Raw genomic sequence first — 23,830 nt, 5'->3', positions numbered from 1 at the left:
ATTGCACAGAAATGTATTAGGCTCCTACTATGTGCAGGCACAGGGAGATAAAAGACACTCTTAGCTCCCACAGAGCTCATGGTCTGGTGGGAGAGAGCCAGCATGAAAATGGCAATGACAATACAGTGAGCAAAAAACACAAAGATGAAAAGAAGCCCAGAAAAGCACAGAAAGACAGCCAGAGAGAAAGAGACACAAAGAGAAACCCAGAGGCACTAAGGAGGAAGGCAGAAGCAGAGACACACAGGAGTGCTTAGAGCATGAGGAAGAGGCAGCCACAGACATGCACACACACACACACACACACACACACACACACACGCCACCACCCTCACCTTGCAGGAGTACACACAGCAGACCCAGAGCTTTCTCCTGTGGGGAGTGGGGCTTAAGGATAGCTACACTTCCTCCTTTAGGGGTACACCAGGCTCAGTGGAGGGTGGAGGTGGGCAGGCCCTGGTAAATGCCCTGGAAGAGCCAGACCTGATCAAGGTCCACAGATACATGGGCAGGTGACAGCTGCTGGGGCTGCCTACCATCCCGCGACTGTCCTGGAAGCCAAGGCTGAGGGCCCAGCTTCTCTAGTCTCCTTGCTGACCATGCCTGAGTCAGCATCCCCCTTCCCCAAATCGAGAACCTTCACGTGGCACAGTGCAGGGTAAGAGGCTCTCCTGACCTTAGGAAAATCCCCAGTCACCTAATTGTTCTGGAACCATGAGTCCTTAGAGCCAACATTCTTTGGGTCTAACTTAAATCCCTCCTTCTGCAGTTTAGGTCCAATTCCAGTGGTAGAGTGCAGGAGGTCAAGGCCACACAGCAGCCTGAATGAAGCAGTACAGGCTGTCTGCTTCATTCTGACCGCCCGCTTAGAAGCTGGCCCACTGGCAATCACCTGAAGCAGCACCCCCCCAGAAAGGCTCCAGGCCCAACTCTATCATGCAGAGGAAAAGTCAAGGTAGGGGAGCCTGCCCAAGGATTTCTTGGAGGTGGATCTGGAAAGTGGTCCCCACTTATCAAAGCACTCTCACTCCCTCCCTGCCCCCCAACACCTGGCCAATGGTTCCTAGTAGGAGCCAGTGGTCTCTGGCAGACTTGAACACAGCCCACTCGCAGGAGACTGGAAGTGGTTTGGGTGTGGTGTTAGGGGAGAGGAGGAGGACATGAGCCTGCCCCAGGCACCCACACAACCCCACCTCATGGCACAGGGTCAGATACCCAACAAGCCACCCTGCTGCCCCTGTTTGCCCCCTCTCACCACCTGAGCCCTCCTGCTGGCATTTGCTTAGACTCCTCCTAAACATTAGTTTCCCTGTCCCTTCAACAACTGTTGGGAGCCTCCTTACCCAGCTAAGCACTGGGATGCATCGGTAACAACAACAAAACCCACAAAATTCCCCCCAAGGAGCTGGCAGGTGGGTGAAAGAGGCCAACCCAGAGTAAATAACCCACACAGGGCTCCATGAGGGCGCCGCGTGAGAAAAAGGTGGACGATGGGCACACCCTCCTCGCGCCCCTCCTGCGCCCCACCCCGCCCTGGCCTCTCCAGCCACCTGTCTCCCCACCCTGCCCTCCGTGCTGCCCTCTCCTACCCGCCACCACCCTGCCTGGCATCCCTGGCCCCAGCCCTTCCGACGCCCAGATTCCCTGCGCACCCCGCGGGCCTCTAGCCCACCCCAAACCCGACCCGACACGGCGATCCGACGCCCAGCCCTTGTGGCTGGCCTCGCCCGGCCTCCCTTAGCCCCTCGGCAGCTCTGCTCCGCCGCCAGGGGCGCGCCTGAGCCTCCCGCTGTGCTCGGCGCGCAGGGCCTGCCCCCAGGATGTTAAGTGCGGGGCCCAGACTTAAGTAGCGATTAAGGCTGCCTAGGAGGAAAGGGAAGGCCAAACAGCCTGTTTATGTCCCTCCACTATCTCCATCACACACACACACACACACACACACACACACACACACACACACACACACACACACACACACACACACACACACCCCTCCTCCTACTTGGAAGAGAAGTGGGAAAGCGCAAAAGAGGCGAAAAACACAAAAACTAAACCAAACCTCTCTGCAATTAGGAGAGCCGGCTGAGGGAAAAAGATATGTATTAAATGGATGTTTCTGCACAAAAACCCCAGGCTGACAACATCTCTGGCCTTGTAGGGGGAAATGACCGTGCCTCGGTGTTTACATAGCCGAAATCAAGGGGAATTATGCTGTCATACTGACAACCGTAGGAGGACAATTTTAAAATTACACCGTTCAACACCTTTAATGATTTGTAACAGAAGAGGTGTGGCTACTCCTATTAAATGTGTTGCCAAATCAATAAAAGGGATAATTGGAGTTGTTAGAGCAAATTATAGCAGCGTCTCTTCTGTTGCTGTACAATGCTCCCTTGTAAACTGCTATTACAGGCAGCGCCGTATTTCTCTCTTATTTGGCCGCTTTGTAATGAGTTGGCATTTTGCAGCATAATAGTTCCACTTTCTTTTATGGAGCTCTCACTTTAACTTTTTCTCCTTTGTGCAGCCTATAATTTCCTCGCCCTCCCAGCCTCCCTGCCTGTTTTCAGAGGTGGCCGCGCTGCCTGTCAGCAGCCTCTGGGTGATAAACTATATTATTTCACATTATTTTCAGGCCTTTTCAATTGGCAGCCGGATGGGGTTGAGGGGTAGATGGGTCTGAGGGGATGGGGCTGTGGGAGGGGGGTGAGATAAGAGACAGGACCAAGAGGAGAGCTAAAAATGTGCAGAAATCTAAAGCAAAGGGGATGAGGGGGCACAAGGCTGACCCTCGTTCCCCGGAGCAGGGCCCTGGGCCTTTAAACACAGGCCTTCCCAGAGGGTTCTGAGCTGAGCAGAGATGCTGGCCAGTGGCTCAGCTACTGGTGTGAGGGGGGGGATGCAGTGCCATGCCAGACCCCAGCTTCACCCTCAGTACCCCAGAACCTCTACCTCTCTCTGCTCCTAAAACAAGACAGTTCGAGACTAAGGAGCTATTGTTTCTCCATCCCCCCCCTCCCCAACCTTCTCTGCTGGCCTTCCCACCTACCCATCCCCCACCCTGGAAGCTGTGGATGCACGTTAGGGCTCTCAGTTGAGTGGTTCTTAGAGGCTGGAGGAGCCATTGCCATTGCAGACAAAGCCTGAAGCCACTGGGAATCCGAAAGACCACAGTCACAGCAGAGGCAGGGAGATGGGAACTGTTCCTGGGGATGCATCAGGAGCCCTGAAGCCTAGTTCCGGTGTCTCCTCACATCACCCCCACACGGGCCTTGGCCCCTGGCTGGAAAGGACAGGGTCCCCAGGCAGCTCAGGACCATCCTTGCTGTGTGTATCACTCAGTTCCTGAGACAGTGATAAAAAATCCTGGCCCAGACAAACCTCCCTCAGTCATCCCTGCGTTGGACTATAGGACAATCAATCCGAATTACCGAGAGGTCTCAATGAGAGACAATTGGAAACGAAACGCCACTTTATTACTTCCATGGAGCTGCCATCCCTGGAACCCATCTGCTGCCAAGCAGCGCGGCAGCAAGACCCGCTTGGATGAGCAGATAAGACTTGATGGTGAGCAAATAAGATCCATTTGCAATGAACAGCATCAATTTGCTTGCCAACAATGAGCAAAGTCCTAATTCCCTTTGGTAGGTGCCCTGTGGCCTTTGGAGTGCCCTCTTGTTTCCAGCCTCCTGATACAAGCCAACTCTCTTCCCAAGAGGGCAAATGAAAGCCGACTTGTGTGGGTGCCACCCGAGGAAGTGGTAGATTATTGAGGTCCAAGTGAATGCCATTTAGCCCATGACCAATTTCCAGGTACCTGCCACCAAGTTTCCTGATTACAGCAATAATCAGTCCTATAAAAAAAATCCCAGTGAAATGAAAACATACGGACAGTCCCATAGCATCTGCTTTTAGCGGGAGCTGCCATTTTTCTTTATGCTCGTCCGTACTAACAATGCGTCAATGCCACCAGTAGTTAACTATCACTCTGACTGATGTTAACCATCTCTGCTGTTCCAGGCACTGTACGGGGCACTGGGGATCCAGTGGTGAACAAAAGGGACCCCATCACCATCTCCTGGGAACTGCCCTGGGAGTTGGTAACAACAGCAACAACAATAATCATAACATAGCACTCCTTACACTAGAATTGTGCAAAAGTGACAGAAGAATGCCTTATTTTATCAGAGGCAGTGGGGCCTGGCAGCAGACAGAGCAAGGAATCATCAGGAAACCTGGCTCCTAGCCTCAGGTGTGCAATCTAAAGGCACCTTTCCTCTCAGAGCCTCAGCCACTTCGTCTGTAAACTAAGACCATATTTATTCATTCATATTTATTCATTGAACAATTATAAATTGAGGACTTACTATATGTTGGGCACTACATTAACCACCAGAGATATGATAATGAGCAAGACAAGTGCCAGGCTTTCTCCTCTGAAGCTTACAGTCTTGTAGAGGAGACAGCCATCAATCACATAGTCACGTCAGTATATAATTATAGAATGTGTTGAATTCAGAGAAGGAGAAAGACGAGCTTATTTGTAATAGCCAAAAACTGGAAACAACCCATATGCCCAAAGGAGGCCATGGTGGCTGGAGCGTAAGGGGGAGAATGGTCTAGATGAAGCTGGAGAGATGGGCAGGGCTTCTGGGCAGGTGCAGACAGGTCGAGGACTGGCCCTTGATCCAAAAGGCAAGAGAATGCCATAGACGGTTTTTAAGCAAGAGAGTAACATGATCCAGCTTACACGTAAAGAACACACTCGCCACAGATGGACTGGGCAGATGAGATTAGAGGGACCCAAAGCAGAAACTGGATGGTTGGTCAGGAGTCCTTTCTGTGTTCACTGAGAACGTTAACTGTGGCTTGCAATAAACAAATGAGTGGATGTCCAATGTCATTAATTATCAGAGAAACACAAAGTACAACCAGCATGAGAGTCTACTACATACCCATCAGAGTGGGTGAAATTTTAAAAAGTGACAATTCTGAGGGTTGGTGAGGATGGGAAGTGACTGGAACTCTCATACACTGCTAGTAGGAATGTAAATTAGTGAAGCCACTTGGGAAAAAATATTTGGTAATAGGTAATAGGTATTACAGTTAAATATAAGTATACCCTATGGCCCAGAACAAGGCCCACCAAAAGACACGGTCTTTAATTTGTAATAGGAAAAGGTTGTGAACAACACCAAATGTCCAACAACTGCAGAATGGGCAAATTGTGGTCCATCTGTACACTGAAACATTATACAGCAATGAAAAAGAGTGATCTACTGATGCAACCATATGGATGGCTCTCACAACAGAACACATAGTGCCTGTGTCTATTTATATGAAGCTCAAAAACAAGTAAAGGAATCCTATAAGTAGGACAGTCAGAATCCTTGTCATCCTTGGGTGGGATAATGATTGTGAGGGAGGAAAAGGGAATCTACTGTAAAGCTGAAAATATTCTTCTTTTTTTTTTTTAAGTAGGCTCCACACCCAGCATGGAGCCCAACACAGGGCTTGAACTCATGACCCTGAGATCAGGACCTGGGCTGACATCAAGAGTCAGTTGCTTGATCAGCTGAGCCATCTGGGCACCTCAAAACTGGGAATATTCTATATCTCCATCTGGATGGTGGCTCTACTGGTGTAAAAATTCATCAAACTGCATGCTTAGGGTTTGTACGTTTTCCTAAATATGTTAGATCTCAAAAAAGCTTAATGAAAAGATTTGACGGGGGCATCTGGATGGCTCAGGCAGTTAAGCATCTGCCTTCAGCTCAGGTGGTGATCCCAGGGTCCCGGGATCAAGCCCCCACACTCATTTCCTTGCTCAGCAGGGAGTCTGCTTCTCCCTCCTCCTGTTCTTGCGCGTTCACTCACTCTTGCTCTCTTGCTCTCGCTCTTTCCCTCTCAAATAAATAAACAAAATCTTAAAAAAGAAAAAAAGAGGGAGAGATTTGGCAGTGGTCTGCACTAAGAAGGTAGCAGAGGCAACTGGGGAGATGTGGACAGGATAGAGAGATATTTAAAAGGTTAAATGATGCCTACTGAGCTTACCTCATCAGAGTGTCCTGAGGAGCAAATGAGATAATGTACAGGAGAGTCTGTCACCCCAGTGGCTTTCTTGCTGTGAAAATTCCAACTAAAACAAAAGATTCCCAGGCTCAAAGCTAATTTGTTCTGAATGGCCCTACAACTAACACCAACCTCCCCACACCCCAGGGGAAGATCGTAATAAAAGTGTTTGCGAGAAATATGGGATATCTAGCTTTGTAGAAGGCGTGGGTTCAACCAGAACACCCAGCACCAGCCTAGGAAGCAGCTTCCTGGTAGCAAAGAGGCCACTAGCTTGCCAGCTGCAGCATAACCACTAGTGGCTGCCCCCAACTCCCTCCTTATCCTAATTGCACTGAATCACACCATTTTCATGGGATAACGGGATTTCCACGTGTGACATGGGGTTGCTGCTAAGACTGGATGAGGCACAGCTGTAATCAAATAGGATGAGAGATCCTTAGGGGAAGCCACGGAGAGCTTCTCGAGTGCTGTCCCCACAGCCACGTGAGGTAGGCATTCCTAACAGATGAGGGCACCAAAGCTCGGAAAGGGGAAGTGGGTTGCCTCCCAGGCAGGAGCAGAGTTCAAACTTGAACCAGATGTTCCAGGTAAGTGATGTCTCACCACCACACTGCAGCCACCCTGTTGGCCCATTAAGGGTGTCCCTCCTTCTCCCACAGCCTGAGCTGAGCTCTGACAGCATTAACCACGGCAAGGCCAAATTCATTGTTCTTGTCAGGCATAGGCTCAAATGCAAAGGGTCACTGGTAAGTAACTTCATTCAGCAGCACCCACCCCCAACTTTTTTAGCCCCCAGGTGGTCATTTCATGGCTCACTCATCCTGAAGGTCCTCCTGGGAGCAGTGCTGCTCAGAAGGAGACAGTCAATGGGGGCACTAATGATGCGGATATGGGCAACCAGTCATATCTGCTCTGAAAGTTTTTCAGGCCAAGATCATTCTTATGGTCGGCCGTGTGGAATTGAAGATCTAAATCAAGTTCTCATTTGTGAGCCTGATGGGTACAAGAAAGACCTATCTGGAGGGGAAACCCTGAGTTTTCCCACAAGGGGGCCCTCTGGTCCACCGGCACACAAGGGAGGCAAGACCTTCCTGGTGGGGAAAACATTTACCAATCTCCTTAACTTTTGCCTTAGGATGTCTTCCACTCTTCTGAGTTCCAAAGCCTGAGAACCTCCCCACCCTCAGTAGGTAATATGAAACTCCAGGCTTCCTTCTGCATGCTCAGAGGATAGTACAGACTCGGAATGTATTTCTCCAGCCTGCAGATACCCAGCTGAGGGCAGTCAGTAAACATCTCAGGCCCAAGACTCAGTCTAAAGTACAAAATAAAAATGGGGTAGGGGTGCCTGGGTGGCTCAGTTGGTTAGGTGTCTGCCTTCAGCTCAGGTCATGATCCCAGGGTCCTGGAATGGAGCCCCACATCAGGCTCTCTGCTCAAGTGGGGAGCCTGCTTCTCCCTCTCTCTCTGCCCCTCCCCCTACACTCATGCTCTCTCTCTGTCTTGCTCTGTTCTCTCAAATAAAATATTTTTAAAAAATGGGGTGCCTGGGGGCACCTGGCTGACTCTTGATTTCAGCTCAGGTCATGATCTCAGGGTCCTGGGATTGAGCCCCACCTCAGGCTCTGTGCTCAACGGGGAGTCTGCTTAAGGATTCCCTCTCCCTCTACCCCTCCCCCTGCTCTCATGTGTGCATGTTCTCTAGCACCTGCTCTCTCTCTTTCTAAAACAAATAAATCTCTTTTAAAAAAAATTTTAATGGGGTGCCTGGCTGGCTCAGTCAGTAGAGCATGCAACTCTTTTTTTTTTAATTTTTTTTATTATTATTTATTTATGATAGTCACAGAGAGAGAGAGAGAGAGGCAGAGACACAGGCAGAGGGAGAAGCAGGCTCCATGCACCGGGAGCCCGATGTGGGATTCGATCCCGGGTCTCCAGGATCGCGCCCTGGGCCAAAGGCAGGCGCCGAACCGCTGCACCACCCAGGGATCCCGAGCATGCAACTCTTAATCTTGGTAACATGAGTTCAAGCCCCATGTGTGGCATAGAGTTTATTTTTTAAAAATGAACAAAGTGTTAGATAAAACTTTATTTTTCTTTAATGCAATTTAATTTCCATTCTGAGTCCTCATTCCACTGGCAATGGAAAAAAATTCAATCTCGGGCATTTCTGGGTTTTCTCCAGCTCTTGCCCTTATCCTAGACTTACTTCTGAGTCATAGGGGCCTTGTGTAGTGCTGAGGCAGAGGGAGAGCCACAGGATCCATCATCTGTCCACCTAGACACCCCCAAGAGGACACTCTTTCTTGTCCAAGTAGCACCTTCAGTTCTATGCTCTCCCAGGCCATGATGGAAGGCATGTTAGTGATGCCACTCCTCTTATCTGGGCATGGGATTCTCCATGAAGCCATCTAGATGCCAACTCCCTGGACCCAGCTCTCAGCAAGCACTTTTAGCTCTCAGGTTTCTGCCTAGGCTCGGGCTTCATCTTCCGAGGTAGAGAAAGCCTAAACTCTCAACCAGGAAATGCGGTCCATTCCTTTGAGAGCTTGAGGCTTTGAAGACCAAAGGCCGAAAGCCTCATGACTTCCACTCTCTGCCCTGCCCCATCCTTCCATGCAGGCAATGGTCCTCAGGGGCCGAGGGAGGTGTAGTTGTGAAGGGAGAAAAAAAAATCGATAAACATTTCAAAAATATCTACTATAGAAATCATATTCAGGAAGTACCTTTAGGGAGATCCCTGGGTGGCTCAGCAGTTTAGTGCCTGCCTTTGGCCCAGGGCACGATCCTGGAGTCCCGGGATCGAGTCCTGCGTCGGGCTCCCGGCATGGAGCTTGCTTATCCCTCCACCTGTGTCTCTGCCTCTCTCGCTCTCCCTATGTCTATCATAAATTTTTAAAAAGGAAGTACTTCATTTAATAATAGACATTTATTAAACACCTAGAATGTGCCAAGTACTATTCTAGGCTAAAGAAAGAAAAGTGATGTAAAGGAAAACTCAGACTCTGGCCTAATGCTGACCAGGGTTCTAATTACCCTTTGTTACTCTCACCTGTGACCCCAGAAAAGTTCTGTAACTCTAACTATAGTCTCTTCATCCATGAAATGGACCCAACACCTGGTAAATGCGGTAATATCTGTATTTTTCTAAAGTGCTTAGCACACAGCAGGTGCCTAATAAACATAGTTTCTATGCAAAGGAAGCTGCAGGAGCTCAAAAGAGATGTGGGTGCCAGGCAACATGAAAGCAACAAGGAAACATTCGTGATTTTTTTCTTTACTTTAAAAATGTACTTTAGTATACAGAACAAAGAAAACAGCCAGAGTCCCACCACCCAGAATTAACCATTAGAATCTTGGTGCCTTTGGGGATCTTGATCCAGATTTTTTTCTATTGTTTTTGTGAGCATTATCCACACTTGTTATAAAGAATTCAAGCGATGACTAAAAACTCTAAGCTGAGAACAAATTCACCCCACATGCCACCACTTGGGTCATTGATGGATTTTAAGCCTGTGGAGTATGGGGGTGATGATGGGGGTCTGTATATTTAAAAAATCAGGCTGCCTGATGGAGAGTCTGGAGGCAGACTCTCAGGAGGAGAGGAGTCAGGAAATGACCGGGATCCACCCCAGGAAAAGCATAGGATGGACTGGATTTGACAGACAGCCAGGGCATGTGCTCCAGCAAGATTTCTAACCCTTTCCTTCTTCTAGCTAAATCTCTAGAAAACCACATACCTGGACCACATTAGGTTAGCCTCTTGCAGGATAGCCTTCATTGAGTCTGAGCATTCACACTGTGCCCTCGGCTTTTACTGAGGGCATATACAAGAAACAGCCACATGAAGATCAGGGCTGCACCTGCTGTAAATCTGCAGTGGAGAGCTTTGTTCATTACGCTGCTCCAGGTCCCTGAGCGGTGCCTCAGCTGATGCCCGCCTGTTTGAATGTAGTACCAGGGAACAGTTTGTTTCTCTTGAAAAACAGTGGCATACTTTTCTTTCCCTGACAAAATTGGCTCAGCCAATTGTTTTCTCCAGAATTCCAACCTCCCAGATTGGAAATGATGTAATCCAATATATTTCCCTTTTTGCCCTGGTTGCCAAGAAGCTCAGAGCATGATTTCATGTTGTACCCGCTCTATAGCCAAATGCATTTACCTCTTTATTGTTTATCCATTTTCATTTCAATAACTTTGCCTGCAAATGTGTCTTTTGAGAAAATCCTTTATGAAATAAGAGCTCCCACCTCAGAAGCTGGTAGACAATAGATATTCGATAAACACTTGATGAATGAATGAAGGAGCAAATTTAAAAAGTCAAATTTTAATTCTGCTTGGGAACGAAGCAGGGGGATTCAGAGGCAGATAGCTCTGGTGACTCTGGGCACAACCCACAGGAAATGATGGGGAATTTAAGGAACTAAGAAGCAATGAATGGAATAATCTCTCCTGGACTGAGTGAACATAACTGTTGCCCTCTCTAGGCCCAAGTACTAATCAGGAGACTCTGAGCTGGTGAAGGGAAGAAATAAAAATGGGAGGGTGTGTGTATGTGCGTGTGTTTGTGTGTGATCATCTGAACTATCCTTAACAACCTCCTTCACTTCCTATCAAATTCCTGCCCATCTTTCAGCAAGTAAGACAAATCATCCCTGGATCCCCCCAGCCCATGATTATAATCATAACCCATCGCATGTGTGTGCCTTACAAACTACATGTACATATAGCCTTTCATTCAAGTCTTGCAACAACCCTGTGAAGTGAGTGATATTAGCATTGTCTCTGTTTCACAGAGGCTCTCAAACTGTGCTGTCCCATATTGGTAAGCTACTAGTCACATGTAGCTACTGAACACTCAAAATCTGGCTAGTCTGCATTGAGATGTGTTCTAAGTCTATACATAACAGATTCCAAAGATGGTACAAAAATAATTTTTCTGTTGATTACATGTTGAAATGATAATATCTTGGTTACACTGAGTTAAATATACTCCAGATCAGTTTCATCTGTTTCTTTTTAAAACATGGCTATTACTAAATGTGGCATACAATGCTGCTCTAGATCAGGGATTGGCAAACATTTTCTGTGAAATATTTTTATAAAACCAAATAGTAAACATTTTAGCATTTGTGGGCCATACGGTTTTGTTGCAACTATCAGACTCTTTTGTAGTACAAAAGCAGCCATAGATGATGGTACATAAATGGATGTGGCTGGACTCCAATAATTTCATTTGCAAAACCAGCAGTCTTTGTCTAAAAAAAATGGAGAGGGGCACTTGGGTGGCTAGGTTGGTTAAGCTCCGGCCTTCGGCTCAGGTCATGATCCCAGGGTCCTGGGATCAAGCCCCAAGTCGAGTTGAACTCCCTGTTTGGTGGGGAGTCTGCTTCTCCCTCTCCCTTTCCCTCTGCCCCCTCGACCTGCCCATTCTCTCTCTCTCTCTCTCTCTCTCAAATAAAATCTTAAAATAAATAATGGAGAAAATGAGTCCAGCAGAAAATGAGCAAAGAACATGGATAGCCAACTCATGGCTAAATACAAATGGCTGAGAGGTATAGGAAATATATGTTTAACATCACTGCAAGAGACAATGATGATTAAGACAATAAGACACAATTACCTCCCAATTGAAAAGTTTGTTTTTTAATTATAAAGTGTGCACTTAAATGAATGTCTCCTACGTGGTTAGTGGGGATGTAAATCAACATAACCCTTCTAAAAAGCAATTTGGCAATATGGATCAAAAATCTTTAAAAATTTATACCCTTTGCCAGTAATTCCACTTCAAGGAATCTATCCTAAGGAAATAATCAGAGCTGTGAACAGAGATTTATGTATAAAGATGTTCACTATAGCATTATTTATAATAGTGAAGAATGGGAAGTAACCTATATAGCAATTAGAATAATGGTTCAATACATTTTGACTTGTCAATTTGATCAATATTAGCAAACATAAAATTGTGTTTAAAATATTTAATAAGGGGATCCCTGGGTGGCGCAGCGGCTTGGCGCCTGCCTTTGGCCCAGGGCGCGATCCTGGAGACCCGGGATCGAATCCCACGTCGGGCTCCCGGTGCATGGAGCCTGCTTCTCCCTCTGCCTGTGTCTCTGCCTCTCTCTCTCTCTCTGTGACTATCATAAATAAATAAAAAAAAATTTTTATTAAAAAAAATAAAATAAAATAAAATAAAATAAAATATTTAATAATACAGAGAAATGTGCCCTTTATAAGGACAAGTGGGAAAAAAGCGTATAACTGTATAAACCATGCTATGCAAAGAATGGAGGTAGGAAGCACATATGTTTGCATAGGGGGAAAAGGGGGGGTAAAAATGCATCAATATGTTACCAAGTGGTATCTCAGGGTGGTGAGATGATGGATGATATCTAGTTTTTTTTTTTATGATTGTCTGTTTCTAATGTTCTTCATTTAGAATGTGTCAGAAAAATAATGTTACAAAAAACTTTAGAGGTGGCTGGGTGGCTCAGTTGATTGAGTGTGGGACTCTTGATTTTGGCTTAGGTCTTGATCTTGGGGTTGTGAGATACAGCTCCGTGTGGGGCTCTCAGTGTGGAGTCTACTTGTCCCTCTTCCTCTGCTCCTCCCCCCACTCAAGCTCTCTCTCTCTCTCTAAAATAAATGGATATACAAAATCTTTTTTAAAAAACTACACAACTTTAAGCCCTCAACCCAATCAGAAAAGAGGCAAAACATATGCATAGATGAGATGTACAAAAGGGCAAAGAAGATAGGAAAAAATAGGAAATAGATACAAAGTTCCCCAATTTCAGCAGTAATCAAGGAAATTCAAACAACAAAAAGATTTTTTTTCATACATCAGCTAAGCAAAAATGAAAAAAGGAAGATGTATAATAGCCATTAATGGCAAGGATGTAAGATAATGGGAGTCCTCTCATGCTTGGGATGGGGAGCATATAGCCTTTTTGGAGGATAGTTTGGCAACAGCTATAAACATTTTAAAGGCACATTCTGTTCCATTCAGCCGTTCCACTTCTAGGTATTGAGCACATGGACATAAAAGACCTGTATTAGAATGCTCAGAGAAGCGCTGCTCATTGCATTCAATATTTAAAAATTGGAAACAACCCCCATGTCCATCCATGGGAGAATTTGGGTGAATCTATTTTGTGTAATATTAGGTAGAAGTTAAAGAATAAAATGGATCTACATACATAGACATCAAATGAGGGAGAAAAAACAAGAATAGTACAACAAAATGATCACATTCATGGGGGGAAAGATCCGTATGTATACATCCGGTTCTGAGAGAATCCTACCCCATAGCCCTTTGAGGAGGAGAGAGGAAGTGGAGGAGTGTGTGATGGGGTTGGAGAGAAGCAACAGGGAGCTGACTTATCCCTTTGACTCCACAAGCTTCTTTCTCATTATTAAGAGCTTAGGATTAATAGCTCAGGCTCTGGAGACAGACTGCCTAGGCTTAGATTCTGGCTCCACCACCTATTGTATAACTTCGGGCAAATTGCTTAACCTCTTCAAAATCTCAGTTTCCCAATCTGTAAAATGGGGATCATCATAGTATCCACCTCCTGAGGCTGTTGAGAAAACTAGGTGAGGTAATGTAGCTAGAGCCCTTGACATAATGCCTGGCACATAGGAGGCTCTCAAATGTTAACTACCATTCCTAGAACCGTTATGATCAGAAACATAGCACCTTGAAATACTTTCATTAGATACTTGCACCCAGATAAAAAGAAAAAAATTAGGGGCCAAAAATTCATATATACTTAAATGGGAATAAGAATCCCAAATTGGTGAGGGATCTTTGAAAACATAGGCCTCTGGCATACAACGGGTTACGAGGGTAAGAGCTTCACCTCTAGGATCAGTTCTGAATCTTCCATTTGCAAGTTGGGCAAGTTCTCTGTGCCTTCACTTCTCTGCCCTTCAGTTTCTTCATCTAGAGACCAGGAGGTAATAACAGTACCTATTTTGTGAGGTTATAAGGATAAAATGATCTTATATGGGATAATGTTCTGGGCAAAGTGCCTGACACAGAGTAAGCATGAACTATTCTGGTTGTTAGTGACAGTGCTATTAGTAGCACAGTAGTAGTAGGGGTACCACAGCTACATGTATGTATTACTAAATGTCTTATCTCCCCCAAGTCCTCCAGACTCCACCTGGGCAGCAACAGCATCTCTTTCTTGTGAGCCCCTCACCACTGCCTATCAGATAGTAGGCACTTATATTTGCCAGATTGCTATCACTGCTTTAGTTTGATGGATCATTTTAAGAACAGTGAGAAGCAGCCTGAGGGAATGGGAAGAACATGAGCTTCAGAATAGTGTGGCCTTGAAGTGCCTGACCCTGGTTCTTACCACCTGAGTAACCTCAGGCCGGTGTGTCATCAACTGAATGTCTCTGATCCTCTGGCTCCTCACCAGTGAGATGCCATAATGGCATTATATACCTCATATAGTAACACATGTGACACCACCCTTCATGCTCACTAGGTGTCTGGGATGGTGGCTCTTTCCAGGATGGCTTACTAAAATGATAAAGGCAGATACGTGCTAAGCCTGCTTGGGTGTTTGGACCATAGCTAGACATTGCCACATACCTATTCATAATAGGCCACAACTCAAACCTAAGCCCACAACTAAGCCTAAGGGGAAATAGCCACTTGGAATGCAGAATTTGCAAACCTGTGGAGGGGTAGGTGCCTAGCAGAAATTGGGTTGTGGGAGTAAGGAGAGTCTAAATAATCATCAGGATGATAGCAATAGTGTCTGTACCAGGCACTGAGCTAAGCATCTTATGCGTATTAGCTTCTTTATTCTTTACAACATTCCTGTAATGTTCCATTCCCAGTATAATCACCCCCAATAACAGATGGGTAAACTGAGGTCTGAAAGCAAGATACTCTCCCCAGATGACAGACCAGGAAGTGGCAGATCAAGGACTTGAACTCAGACCTATATTTCTAGGATTCAAACTCTTAACTTCTCCTCTTGGAAAGGGATGGGGTTCATTCATACACACACACACACACACACTGGCCTCAGTGCCACCCATGGGCAAGGATGGATAGGCCTCTGCGAGGCCTCAGAGGTATTTACCCTTGCTGTCTTCTTTGGCAAAGGGAAAGGGGGCATCAGACAACACAGCTAAGCAGAGCTGAGGCCCTGAACTCCAGCACCTGGGCTCCTGGTTTGGCAGGAGCAACCCTTGTCTTGCCTGACACACAAAAGTATCTACACCAATAAAACAATAGTATAGTAAAAATATCCATACTTTTCTGAGTGATGAAACATTTTTACAGTAAAAAATATACAAAACAAAAATAAAGGCTTTAAAGGTTGGCAGACCAGGAGTCAGGCGCTTAGGATCACAGACTGGTATAAGTAGAGAAGATCCAGCTGTGCTGCCCTCTTGGGGCTGGCGGATGGAGGGGCAGGAGCCAGAGGCCAGAGACAGAGAGGTTGGTCTAAGCGGCAACCTTCAACCTCTCAGGAACACACATAGGCTCAAGGAGAACCTTGGCACTTGGCATTGCAGACCACCACTCATCCTGGCAGTGATGTGCTATCTGATTGTCTGCCAGTTTTTCTTTATTGCAGGGTGGACAGAGCCTCAACTCTAGACACGAGGCAGTTGGTTTCACGACAGAGATGAGAAACTGTGGCCAGTGGGACCCATTTCTTGATCCCTTTATTTAATTGACAGAAGCTGTACTTTGTGAATGGGCAAGAGGTCTACATGAGAATTTTTTTAAAGATCTTTATTTACTTATTCATGAGGGACATAGAGAGAATGGCAGAGACATAGGGAGAGGGAGAGGGGCAGACTCTGTGGTAAGGGGAGCCTGATGTGGGACTTGATCCCGGGGCCCCAGGATCACACCCTGAGCCAAAGGCAGACGCTCAACCACTGAGCCATCCAGGTGTCCCTCTACATGAGAATTTGACATGTGAGAGCATGAGAGACCATGCAAACTACATAACAAAGCCAGCCTACCAGTGTGCACAAGTCTACACATGATAGTGTGCAAACGTCTATATACAAGTACCCATCTGAGAGCTGCAAACAGAAGTCAGTCAGGGACCCCCTATGTGACCTTTTGTTTTTTTCCAGTCCCAGGGTCCTGGGTTTGGGTTTCAGAGAGTGGGGAGGAAGGAGTCAAATGGTGAAACTGAGCTCACATCCTAGTGTGCAAGATGCAGCGAGGGAGTGCTCAGAAGTGTCACCAGGGATGTGTGTTGTTGGGAGACAGAGCCAGCCAGGAGAGGCCACTGCTCCTTTCCTACCTAATCAAACCTTCTGGCATTGACAGAGGTGAATTGGGGGTGGAGAGATCTGCCTCACCATTATCTCTGCTCTCCTGGCACCTTCTCCTCCCTCCCCTCCATCTCCTCTCCCTCCCTTTCCCTCCCTCCCTCCATCCCAGCTTTGCTCCCGCCTATGAAAAATCAGCAAATAAAAAGTTACATTAACCCCACCCTGACCTCACCGACATAATACACTGCAGGCTGATGCGCTGCCTTTGGAGGCTCGCTGAGAACCTGTCACTCTCCAATGTCCCGAGCACAGCCTGGGGAGCATTTACCGGATAATTAATATATTAAATGCATGAAAAATAGTTACACAGACTTCCCCTCCCCACCCAGGGAAGGGGGGTGGGATGCAAAAAAGACAGATTCAGGCTGTATACCATCAATATAAAAGCATCCCCCGAATAGCCGTCATAAAAACTGTTCATAATTTTATAGCTTCATTCCTGTTGGAGCACCATAAAGGCAAGTCATATTTTTTACACTCAGGATGCCCCATAAAAAAAAATAAAAAAAAAAGGAGCAAGCGAGAAAACGAGAACTTGGCAGGAGGCTCTTTTACTCTCACCTGAGGGTGAGGGACACGAAGGCACCCCTCACGGCTGTCCTCCCTGACCCCCTTCTTCTACCCTTTCCTTGGCTGAGCTGTGAATTCTGATGAGTCCATCAGAATAATTATTAATTGGATTATTTTATTACTTTTTTTGGCTCCCCCCCCCTTTTTGCTGATTCTATATTTGCCTTTTATGAGGATGGAGGCAGGAGTGGAGAAGAGGTGTCTCTCTGTGTCCAGGTGCTTCAACCTTTTACCTTTCTTCTGAGAGGTTGGGGGTGAGAAGTAAAATAGTAGGGGTCTGGTTGGACCACCTGGCCCAAGTTTCAGGTGCAGAAAGGAGCAGGGGGGCCATGAACATGTCTTTTGTGGAAGATGCTAAGGGACATGTAATAGAGAAAAAGTGAGGAAGAAGGGCTGAGCACAGAGTAACTGTGGTGGTCCTGATCTCCTGATCTTAAGTTGGCACAGGACAAGCCCTTCAGGGTCCTTCACAGAAGCCACGTGTTCCCACGCAAGATTCTCCTAAGACTCTCCTTCCAATACAGTTCCAGATTGGGGGAGGGGAGTATTTGAGACCAGAGGCTGACCCAGGCTTGACATCGATGCTGTGAGCAGGGCAAGCAGAGCTTAGAAGGAGGCTATTCAGCCCAGCAGTGTCCCAAGAAGATGTGAATAGTAAGATGACCCCTTCAAAGCAACATCATTCCCACACACACCTAGGCCTTCAGAGAGACCTGGCCTGCTCCTGCTAACCCTAAGGGAAGCCTTGACCCTTTTCCTAACCCTGGAGTGGGAGAGGAAGTGGGGACAAATGTCCCCTCCTCTTCATAGGATTTAAAGCTGGCCCAGCCTTGCAGAAAGGAGATGCTGACATGCACTCCTGATGCCTCTGTAAGGAGCTGTGGACGCATGGGGGAGACAGATACTCACGGAGAGATGTGCGAGGGAGGCGCCCCATCGCCTCTCACTCACCCTCGCTGCCTGCCCCTCAAGCCCAGGGTCCCCATGGACGTGGACATGCAAACCCGGCCCTGCCACGAAGCCTGGCCAGCATGAGAGTGAACTGTGTGAACTAGGATGTACGTCAGCAGTGTGGCCGCTGGCCGTGGTGCTGAATAGGGAGACCTCCAAGCACCGAGGAAAGATGCCAGCGGCCAGTCCCATCCTCCCAGGATATTTGCCATGCTGATGGGCTTAGATTGATTTCTCCCCAACTAAGCTGAAAGGTGTGTGCCTCTCTTTCTTTGGAGTTTCTGCAGTTTGCCTGCCTTTACTCGCCCTACCATCCCTGTCAGGGTAAAGCTGTCTCAAAGTGGGTTCTATATCTCTGCAAGAAGACTGGGAGATCTGCCACTGCAGAAAAAAGCCTCTTCTTAATCATACTGGCACCTCCTGAGGCCAAGATCTCTGTGTCCCCCAGTAGTCTGGGAGCTCCCTGAGGATGGTCTCTGGTACATCCCATCAGAGGGGCCTTCTTTGGGCTGTTACTCTCAGACTAAAATCTCTCAAAGACATACTTTGCCTCCACCATTAGATTGGGATATTACTATGCCAGTATTAGACATCTCTCACCAGATTTAAAGTTTCCCTGGAGTGAGAATTTCCTCTACCATCAAACTGGGAGCCCCCACCCAGAGCCTGTGGCTCCTCTATCAGACTAGGGTTTCCTCAAGGGTAGGAGCTCAGCTCCCCTAACCAAGTTAGAAGCCCTCCACCTTAATCAGAAACTGGATTTCTCTATTCCCCTAGTAACAGAGGCTGGAACTATCTCACAAGATTGCCCCCCCACACACACAATAGACACTATTATTCCTACCCCCACCATGATTCCTTGGAAGCCCCTCAAGAACAGGGGTTCTGCCAATAAACCTGAAATCTCTCAGATCAGAGGCCGAGTCTCCCACAAAACTAGGGGCCACCAGGGTGGAGGATATGACTTCTTCATAGGAGTGTGGGGACCCCTCGAGGGCAAATGTTCCCCAGTACACTGGAAGCTCCCACTCACCAATCTTCCCCAGCACAAGAGATGTTATGGAGGTATATGGAGGGTTGAGTAAATGAGGGAGTGGTGCTTGGTTCCTGCCTGGTTGAGCCTGACTGCACCATCTGTGAACTGGACAAAAGAAACTAACATTATCAGCCCCCTTCATGTGTCAGCCACAGCCCCATGCCCTTTGTACCTATTATCTCATGGCCTCACCACCATCCTGCACAACAGATATTCTTATCCCCTTTCAGCACGTGAGATGAGACTGACACCCCAAGTCCCTCACCCTCAGTTCTGGCTTCCCCCACACTCCTGCCCAACCCTGCTGATCCATTCCTATAAAAGCAGCCATGTGAACCAACTCAGGGCCATAATCTAGGACGTGAGAAAAATAAGGCTTCAAGCAAAGAAGTGGTGCAGCCAGGGATGTTCTTCCCTTTCCTGAGTATTCAGGACTATGGGCAGTGTGGTGGGGGTGGGGAGGGAGGGCCTAGGTCTACAGGTAACCAGGAGACTCACATTCTCCCTAGAAGCCCCTGTTAGCTCTGTGATTCTGCATGGACTGGAAAAGGGGGGGTGAATGGAGGAAAGGAGGGTCACTGGGGTACTCTGTAAATCAGATTTTCTGATTCCACTTTTTTCCCCCTAAATGAAAACCTAAGCCCTCCTTCTCCCTCTCATACTCCAGTGTCTCAACATGTTGGGGTGAGAGCAGCTATTAGCATCTCTGTATTTTATATTATTTTCTGTGTTTGTGTATGTGTATTTAATAAAAACAGGTCCACCTCATCTTCTATACCAGAACTAAAAATGGGGAAGGGGGATAAGCATCCTCCTCCCCAAAAGGAAAAGCATCAACTAATTTGAAAAATATTTAAGAAACTCTGGGTCGTCATCCACTCGCCTCTCCCTGCTCCATAATTACACTGCAGTGCCTGATATTTTCATGGGACATTAAACCAGGAGTCAGGTGATGGGTTCCTTCCGTCTACGCCTATCCGTTAGCCGCCAGGCCCCCGCGGACCTTGACATTATTAATAGTCCTATTCATTAAGTATTACTCTTGTAGAATGAGTAGCATAATATTGGCCTGGAGATAGGAACAGGCAGAAGGAATAAGTCAAATTAATTTTCCGGAGCAAACGCCCCGGTTCTGTAAATGACATTCTGTACTGTTAGCATTTTAAATGTGGCACAAATGGCAGGAGACACAATTTGAAAGCAAAATACTAGAAGACATGGCTCAGGGTGGAACGTGGCAGCAGGAAAATCTAAGAGCGTCAGGGACCTGGGGGTGGGAGGGTCTGGCTCATGTAGTGACGGAAAGAAGAGGATTTTTTTAATGGGCATTTATTTAAAATGCAGTTGAGAGAAGAAAAAGGTAGGAAGGCAGGTAGTAAGGTCTGTGTGTGTGTGACAATGTGTGAGTGTGTGGAGGAGTGTCTGTGGAATAGGAAGGAGGAATCAATCAGTTTTCCTTTCCCTTCCCTCCCCCAAAGGGATGGTCTAGGGTTGGAACTAAGGGCTTTCTGCCACTTACTCCCCCAGTAGGATGTTTTCCATCCCTTCCAAGCCTTTCTGACCAGGTCTAGGAAAGCTAATTCATGCATTCTTACTTAATATGAGGTTTGATAGGTAAGAACACTCACTCATTTACTCAACCCTCCATACATCTGTTCAACAATAAATGCCAATTCTGAGATAAATCTTGCATTAGATTTTAGAGAGTGGGATATACACATATTTGTTAGGCAAGGTTCCATGCCCTCCAGAAGCATAGAGTACAGTGGCTGAGCCAGGAGGAGTCCGGGTAACTATGGTACAATGCAGTTTGTAATAAGGGCAATGAGGGAGGGAAATATAAAAGCTGTAAAGTAGTTAAGACAAAGAAAGCCTGTTTCATTCAAGGACACTTGCTAGAGGTGATGGTATTCAACCTAGGCTTCGCAGGGTGGGCAGAACTTGGACACAAAATTATCCAGATGAAAGGAGTAGGATGAACCAAGATGGGAAGTATCTAAGGGCAACATGAATGAGGGACAATGCTCTCCTGTCCAGGAAAAAAGGCCTGGAAAGGGTCATTATTAGTGATGCTATTAGAAAGGCCCCTCTAAAAGAATCCTGTATATCACATATCCAAAAGTAGAGAAGCTAGACTGAGAAGATGGTGTCTTCCCTGTAGTCCATACTCCTGCCACATTCTTCCCAAGACACAAGGGCAGGTGCTTGCCAGGAGCAGGTGAAGAGCACTGGGGAATGTAACCCATGCCTTGATTAGTTTCTAGGCCCATACCACTGCATCCCAGTCAGTGGCTAAGTAAACCAGTAGCCTTATTAGAGATAATATTGTACCTCAACAAAGTTAGTCTGTAGGCAAGTAAAATATGAATGTACACTCATGTACCTTCCAACTCCATATTAGCACAAAGAAACCAGAAGCAGGGCTCTATTTAATATCCACTTTTAAAAAGCCAGTGGGCTTTTTTTTTTTAATGTAGCAGCCATTACCATCTACTCTCAAGTGTTTCAAATATTCAAGAAGACAGGCAGAGCCTTCATCATGGCATCCACCTGCAACTGGGTTTCTACATACCTTCTTACCCCATCCTCATCCAAACTTCAAAGTTTTTCTTCATCTCTTCAGGGAAGGTAATATCCGAATATACCTGGGTCTTGAACATTCAGGACCTAAGAGAAAGAAAACCCCTGAGGTACAGACTCTAGAATCCATCCTCAAGGAACTTGGATAGCATATATAAATACATAAACAACTTAATGAATTGCAGTCTATGATAGGAGCCTCAAGGGAGGCATGTTTAAAATGTTAAACCAACTATAGCTATCACTTACATAGCAATTACTATATGCCAGACACTATTCTAAGTACTTTAACGTGTATTATCTTATTTAATCCTTACATCAGCCTTATGAAATCAGCACTGTTGTATCCCCATTTCATAGATGAGAAAGCTGAAGCACATAGGGATTAGCTTGCCCAAAGTTATACTAGTAATAAATGGCAGGTTCAGGACCTAATCAAAGTAGCTTAGCTCCAAAGTCCATGTTCTTCATGCCAACGAGCCAGTCGGCCAGTAATCACCTGGATAGCTTTTGTAAAACACCCAACACTTGGGCCACATCAGGGCCAATTGAATCAGAATCTCTTGAGATATAACCCCAAGACACTGGCATTTTAAAAACCTCCCCAAGTGATTCCAATGCATATTCATGGTCTAATGAACCCAGGAGCATTGGAGAACTGAAGCTGATTTCTCATTCTAGCCTAATCAAATATCTTAGAAACTGGTTATCTTGATTAGAAGGTTGTGGGGGAAATAGTTTATAGGTAAAGAGACCATCCCAGTGGATCCTAGAGTCCCAGAGTACTCCCAGGACCTACAAAAAAGGAGCCTCTCAAAAATGACTGGTTAAAATCAAACTACATTTTGTGGACAGGTCTCCAAGCTGGGAACCACATGGGGTCTCTTGGGACAGTGGGCCTGGCTCACCCTTCTCACTCCTGCCATTCCACATCCTTGATGCCTAATATCTATCCCCATGTTTGGAGGTGTCTCCCTCTATATAAGCTCCTCCCAGAGAACTGAGATTCCCACCTTCCTCAGGACCCCACTGGAACACCACATCTTTTGAGAAGCAGGTTAGGATGGAGGACTTCTTCCACCCAACACCAGAGGAGCCACATCTTCCCCCCACAGAACGGAATAAATACATTTAGCACCACCTCTGCTTTTTTTTTTCCCAATTTAGTATTGTTTAATATGCATTTAATCAGGCCATTCGGTATTACAGCGGCTATGTAGCGTGACTCCCCCCGCGGGCGCGGGGGGAGGGCGTTATAGGCCATTAGGCTAAAGTAATATGTATGAGGAGTCACTTTTCCCCAGGGCGCAGTAACTATTTTTGCTCCCCAGTCGTCCCCATTAAATCATTAAACCTCATGACTATACTTTCTGAACTCTACCATGATCTTTAAAAAGCCAAGCATTAAAGGGCAGCTGTCACCCTCCACCGCCCAAGCCTCCGCCGCTTTATGTATTCACAGCATTAAGTCCTTTGTCAGTCTATACATCATTGGTGCAGGGGTGGGGGTGCAAGGGGGTGGTTAGAGAGCTTGAGAAGCCGACATGCAGCCCCCCAGCTCTTCCCTGGGGAGGGCCCAAGGAGTCGGTGATAGACCCCTCCCTGAAAGAAGGTGAGTTATGCAAAAATGGACAGTTAGAGGGGTCAGGGCGGCCAAGTCTTGGAACTGCCCGTGGTGCTGAAGTCTAGTCCCATAGACTAACATTAACCTCTCTCCTCCCTCTCTAACCAATTAAATTACATTTGGCTTTCCCAACTGGCAAGAGACATTTTATAACCAAAATATTTCCTCAAAATCTCTCTTTTTCTCCCCTCTATATTGGATGTGACACTGCCCAAGGAAAGTTGTAGAGGGGTGGAGAGATCGTGGATTAGGATTTGAAAAGCTGTTAACTGGCACAATTTGGATAAGTCCCAAGCATCAGTTTCTTCAGTGGCAACAGTACTTATAATGCCAATCGCACAAGATTGTTAGATTTAAATCATATTATGTTTGTTAAAGTTAGTGGAAACCATAAACACTGCACATATAATAACATACTAATGTGCTCATGATAAATACTAATTGACAGTAATTTTGTTTTTACAGTCTAGTACAGTAAATATTTATTTTATAATGTTAATATTATTATTTGTTGTTGTTGTTGATGATGATAGGTGTTACTCAAGAACCATTTTCCAATAACTTCCTTCTCCCCTAGAAAACCTGCCCCCATAGGAATGCAAAAGAGAACTATCACCAGTAGAAAAAAGAGAAGGGGTATGTTTTTATTTACTTCCTATGAAGTGGAG

The sequence above is a fragment of the Vulpes vulpes genome, chromosome 2 (assembly GCF_048418805.1).
Source record: "Vulpes vulpes isolate BD-2025 chromosome 2, VulVul3, whole genome shotgun sequence".
NCBI lineage: Eukaryota > Metazoa > Chordata > Mammalia > Carnivora > Canidae > Vulpes > Vulpes vulpes.
The sequence above is the reverse complement of the archived record's forward strand: the minus strand, read 5'-3'. Positions refer to the sequence as shown.